We start from the raw sequence: 6,746 nt of genomic DNA, 5'->3' as shown, positions 1-6,746 counted from the left end.
TGGGCAGGGATCTACGGGGGAGTGTGGTAGACATTGTAAGTATACTGTGATGATCTCATGACATTGGATGCATATAGAAATGAGAGGCACACATCTCAAGAGAGAAGAGGGTCTTTACAGAGCAAGGATATCTTCATGGCTAAGTCCATTGATGAGGCGTCAATTGTGATGCTATGGCAATATCCTATGCCATACTGGCAATCACATCGAAATGTACTGTAGCCCCCAGAGTATGCTGTATTCCATACATCTTTCCCTCAAGTAATACAGTATACACTGTACACCATACCTTACACCCTCAAACAAGGAATCATCTCTCCTCCGTATCACCGAGATCCCTCGGCCTCACTCAACTTCTCAAGAGCAGGAGTCAAGAGACAGGACAAACGCAGGACTCAAGACAGAAGTCAGATTCAGAACTAAAGAGTCCCACCCCCTTCCACCAAATACGAGCTCCTCATAACCGTCCCAGTCGCAGTATGGTGCCCCCCCCACTCAGCAGCCAGATTAACCCCCACAGAGCTGATAACCACTCAGATCCGTTCGTGCGCGGATCTCTCGTTAAATTTTACTGGAATGAGGTTAGCCCGTTGAGACCTCGAAGGTTAGCATCTGCTGATGAGTGATTAGTTGACTATCTTCTGGGGCTGCTTATGAACCCAGGGCTTGGGTTCTTGATTCCTGAATCATGAATGACTACGGCATAAGTGACTTTCCGAGGTAAGATTGGGAGAGGGCTAGTGCCGGGTGGCCAACATTTGAGATTTCTGAGATTGAGAGAGCGATGATGGAAAGGTCGCTGCCGTTATTGGTGCATCTAGACGACGGAGTTCGAGGAATGTAGGTAGGTAATTTGCAAAACTGCCAGTCTCCGAAATGAAATGAAATGAAATGCAAATCTCCACTGGAGGTCGTAGTCTGGAGATACTGTACACTATACACTGTACTACGGTGAGTCTGGCTGCTGACTGTTGTGGAAGGAGCCTGAGGCGGGAAGCCTAAGTACCTTCCTTACCTTAACCTTAGGCAGGCATTGTGAGATGACACTGCCATGCTTTGATTGGTCGGCGGTTTGTTCCACAGCATTTACGGTTTCTACCACTGCACAGTAAGTTCACAATGTCTTTCTTCCAGTGTATAGAGGCATTGGACATGTTACTCACACCTCTTCTAAAGTATCTCCCATTGATAGTATGAATAGCATTTTCAATGCTCAATGTTCTAATCACAGATTAAGGGGGCTCTGACTACACTGTCCAGCCATAGAGTTGCCGAAAGCTCACCTCATTTAACTACAAAAGTTTAAACGGCCCGTTGGCAGTTGCACAGGATAAGACTTCAAAGTGGAGCGGGACGGCTAGACGGATTCGTGTTACGAGACTTGACTTGAGTCAATCATTGTATTGTGTAACCTTTCGCCTTGTTGGAGGGTAGTACAATGTCGTTGACACCATGGATGGGTGCTCTGCAAGTTGCAACTCAGACCATGGATTGAGAGATGCGCAAGGATAGATGTCGTTGACTCTGTAGTGGTCTTTATCCTGGTTTAGCTGCTACAGAATATCCGGCATTCAATTAGCAGTCTCCCGTTGAAGTCACTGTCATACAAAGAAGCTTAAGGTGTCCGATTGAGTAAGCTTAATTGCTAACTTTTTGATCCCCTCGGACTCGATTCTGGTTCACGGTTCAATCAACGGAAATTAGAAAGTTAAATGAAGGTGCAGATGGAGAAGTACTCCGTAGCCCGTACCCTCGTCCACATGGCCCATGGTAGATATCCTCATCTCATAGCGAATCCCAGCACGAGCCTCAGGCTCAGCATCCACTTGCACAGTCCGGAGTACGTAGGCGGATGTTACTCGGTGGGACCGTTCAAGGCCAATCCATCCTGTCCCGAGTGCAGAGTCCAGATTTGCCTCCTTTCTGGACCCTGTATCAAGAGTAAAAGTGGGTAACAACGTCTCCAACTGCTGTACCGTACTGGAAAACTGACTTCGAATGCTCCACCTTATTATTTAGGGAAGGTCCAAAAGGCATTGATCCTCCAGCGTGGAATTGGTGAGCCCCTGGAAAGAGCACTGCAGATAGGATCATGGAAGCAATCAGGGAATCACCTTGCGGTCACCGAAAGTACGCCGACGAGAGTAAGAAGCCCAGCCCATCCCATGCATGCTTCATCTGCAGTTGCGACTGTAAAGATAGGCATTTTCAACCGGCCCATGGGGCAACCGCCATCTCCAGTAAGACCACTGGATCACCTCGCGGAGCGTTAAGGCGACGAATACCTAGATATTCTTCATGATGCCAAGCATTTCTTCTGCCTCGTCTGCCAGTAGACTTTGTCGCTCTGGTTCTGCAGACGGATATGCACGACCAAGTTGTCCGTACTGTTTCAGAAGAGAATGATTTTCTGGAATGCACCGTGCAGGAAATCACCTCAATCTCAGTTGCCACCTTGAAAATTCAAGTTCACCAGACCTCTCGACGACATGTTGGTAGTACTTAACTTGGCACTCTGAGCTATGTACCTACGAGGTACAAGCTGGAGCACCTATGATATGCATCTGTAGGGCAAGTACTCCGGAGATACATCGGTGAGTCAGTCTACTTGGAAGGTGGCAAGACAGTTGAAGCACAAGCAGGCCACACAGGTCTTGTACTGCGATTTCTTCCATGGCCTATCTCGAGCTGAATTAGCTCCAAATTCTGACGGAGATATTCGGAGAAAAGATATCGGCCCTAGACCAAGGTCTTTTCGCCGCGTCGGAGTATCTTCTCTTCCTAGGAGATACACAATTGGCGCTTTGAGTTTGATTGTCGAAGGTGCTGAGATCCTTGGCGTATTTCCATCAGTTCTGTATGGATGATGGATGGATGTTGGCCACTGTATCGAGTACGGAGTACCTATGTATGGTATGTAAATTTGTATACCTCGGACCACCGTAATACGGAAAATACACGACACACGAGTCAGCCGTCGGAAGCCGTCAAATAACATTGTGGGTCACGACAGACAAAACCATGGAGTTGGCTTGGAGTTTAAGTGGTAGGACCCGTCCCCGTCTGAAGCTTAGAACCAGCTGTTCTGAACTTTGATATGTGGGCTTCAACATCACAAAGTTAGAGATCAACGAACTTACAATTCAGTCCTGGCCAGTCCATGGCCCAAGCTCTCGCATTCTATCCAGATCAGAGTTCAGGGAAGTGGTGGCAACCGGCAATAATTGCTTCACATTCTTTCGGTTCGCTTTGCTCGATCATCAGAGGCCAAAGGCAAATACCAACAGGTGATTCTGCACTCATTGTTGATTCGATGATTTCGAGTGCCGAAAAGCCAAAGTTCGCGACGCCTCCAGCAACACAAAACTTTACTTCCCCTTGCGATTTGCCTACCCATCAGCGCATTACCTGTCCATTTTCATGCGTTGCGTCTTTGCCGATATTCCCATGCGTTGGAATTGTCCGAGACCCTGCATGAGGGGTGGAGATTAAGCCGGTGAGAAAGTACGAAGTAGGCAGTGTAAACATGGCACACAGTAGACAGATGGACGCTCTGCATAGCGTTCTGTAGCTATGACCTAGGGAGCAATCAGCTATGCGGTACGGAGCACATTCAGTATCAAGGGAGACCACATCCCATCCTTGCGGTCAGCTAGTTGCCTCGTTGATCTCACCGAATCCGTTCAAATCGAGGCTACTAGAACTCAATTGTTTCCGTTGTGGATTGTCAAGTCGAAGAGGCTCCTGTCGTCCCGTACCTTAATAAGGTGCTCCTTAATTTTGCTCAGGCTGAGGCAGGATTGAACATCGGATTGATTTGATACTCGTCGGCCGAGTATTCAACTGTATCTCAGCCTCAATTATAAGAGGTGGATACAACCCAGCGATACAGAAGGAAAGTTGGTACTGTCAACCATAAAACCACTCAACTAAAAAGGTGTCTAGACGACCATTGCTAGCGTAGTTGAAATAATAGGACAATAACATGTTCAACTGTCAACAGGTACTTACTGGAATGTTATTATCCTACAAAGACCAATTGCTCGAAACTGTCTAGCGTTCTTTTGACTACGAACAAGCTTACCTAAGGTTTTCCAGGCCAGTGACCGGTATTGCAGATGATAACCAACTTTACGCATTGATGTGAGATATGTTGCAGTTTCACAGACTCAGTAGAAACAGGCAATTAGAGTACGGAGTACATTCTACCTAGATTTCACTAGACCACTACTATTCAGAGCCAATTCACGTCGGGGTCAGGGTGATAATCTCTTACAAAATGGGCGTGAAAGTTGAGGGTATTCTACCTGCATATGGGACTCTCGATTCGAGATTGAACAGCAGTTGATACACGTGATGGAGATGGACAACGCTGCATTAGGCGCCTTCTAGTGACATGGAGTACCTAGCAAAGTTTATTCAACTTGTCATAATGATCAAGGTCCAAGAGAAAACAGCGCAGGAATGAAGGGACTAGGGATTCCCTTAACACTGACAGCTTACACTTACAGAGTAGTACCTTAGTAGTTACAGCTAACGAAAAGGGCACCAATTAGCTGATAACCCCGCGATTTCTGTTCCGCCTCAAAGCAACCAGAGATGCAGCTAGCTGCCAGCTCTGTGCTAGCAGCATCTTTTCTCGTGTCGACGATGAGTCGGGAGCGAATGAGACTCGACTTCCAAATCTCCTGGCACCTCATGACAGCATAATCCTTGCTGAGACAGATAGCTGAGCTCGAATACTCCAAGGGTAACTCTGTAGTTCGGTGTAGACATACGTAACATGCTGGACTATGATGACATTGTGCTTCTACCTTGCCAGACATGTTGTGATCCTCTCTCACTTTCCCTGTAGCTTTCCCATTTTGATGCCGTGTGCTAAATGTGTGAGATACATTGATCGCCCCAATCCCAGTCCACACGGGAGACCGCCAGTTATCTCCGCAGAGATTCTAGGCCTTCAAGTCGTAGTCCGATTTTAGGATCTTGAGTACGGTTAGTCGGATACCCCAACGTCTCCTGTCTTCGGCGTCCTCGATGACCTGTCTACTTGGTTGTTGGGTTAGAATCTCTTGGCTCTAGATCCTAGTGGAAAGTGAAACACCTGACAGGAGCAGACTAACTACCTTACTTAGTATTTTTCGAGTCAAAAGCTGATACCCGAGCTGTACGCGCGACCAAGTATCAGTAACTAAGGTATGGGATGAGATCCCATTATTCCCACCACACGAGTCAATACAGCAAGCAACGGATGATAACCCTCTATTCAAATGGTAATTCTACCCGATATCGATATCCAACTACAACACAGTCTGCACTGGCTGTGCTGTAGCCTGTGTCATACTACTAAACAGGGCGGCATTAATGCCTCACCCCCCATCGGCACATCCTTGTACTAACTAATCCCCGAATCTACTAGTGTCCGTCGTCGAAATTGGTACAGTACCTTACCTCTTTGGTTTCTCACTTATCCAGGTTCCCAGGATCCCCTCTTCCCTGGAAACAATGGATATGTCATTCCCTCCCCTCCCCTCACAAACCAGAAAAGCTCATTTCCCCGGATCCTTTATCCGGAATGTAATGTCACACTCTGAAAGATATCCGTCGATGTGCTTACTGAGAGGACGATCACCAGCAGCATGTACCCTCTTGTTCATTTCAAGTAATCTGTGCGAACCCGCAAGGCATATACATACCGCACAGTGCCTAAGCATAATGCCTGCCATCGCCAGATGTTTATGTGCCGTCGATCGTGCAAGCCACAGAGATGGCGGGCTGGTATCTAACCTACCTTACCTTAGGTCCTTAAAGTATACTGGAGACGAGGTGCTGGATATCGAAAAGTTTTGATTCTCATTGGTCTCCCCCACCCTCCACTATGAACTTTGCAGCAGATAAAGTGTCAAGCAGAGAAAAAGAGTGGCCTTCTGTGACCCCGTCAAATAATGATATGTGTTGTTATTTTCTTTTCTGAAACACATACTGCGTACTGTAAAAAGAAAGAAAAAATTAGTCTGCCTACTTACATGACACTATCTTAGTGGGGAGCCACAAACCGTTCCCTTCCCGATATGTCGATCCTTGGCTGACGTTGCCCGTCCATGGCAAGTAGTGGAAACTGGAAATCCTCGCGACTTGCGACCTTTTTCGACATCGCAAGCTAGAATCTCCACTTGACCCGGAGTCTCTGCGATTCAATTAGTAATGTGATCTTAGATTAGTATGGGGAGCCCTGAAACATAGAAGGGAAACAAGAAAACTCTCTGGATGCCATTTAGAACACGCCACAAGGAGGAGCAATCAAAGATTGTTGTGGCTAACAGGCCAAGATATCAGAAATGAAAAGAGAGAGAAAGACTAAAAAGTGACGCTGTGGAGTCCGACTTTCCCAACTACAAAGTAGCGCTTTCACGCCATCAACTATCTAATGTCTTATTTGCTCTTGCTGCATCCAATCGACCGGTGTCAAAGAAAGGCAACCCCCAGTTGTCAATTCATTTATTGGATTGGCTCGAGTAGTCACATTGAACCCGGTCACTATACTAGGTAAATATGGAGTAGGGTAGTAGCTATTAGGTAGCAGCAATAGGAGTGGGCGGTGGAGTTGAAATTATGGGGAGCCAGAATAGAGAAGGGACAGGGTTAGCACGAAACTCAAATTGCGGCATCATGGCATGTATGGTATCAATAAGGACAGAACGCCTCTCCAGCCTTTTAAAACGGGTAATCAACTGTAAGTCAAGGTC

Source organism: Aspergillus thermomutatus, assembly GCF_002237265.1.
Source record: "Aspergillus thermomutatus strain HMR AF 39 chromosome Unknown NODE_137, whole genome shotgun sequence".
Classification (NCBI taxonomy): Eukaryota; Fungi; Ascomycota; class Eurotiomycetes; order Eurotiales; family Aspergillaceae; genus Aspergillus; species Aspergillus thermomutatus.
Note: the sequence above shows the minus strand (reverse complement) of the source record.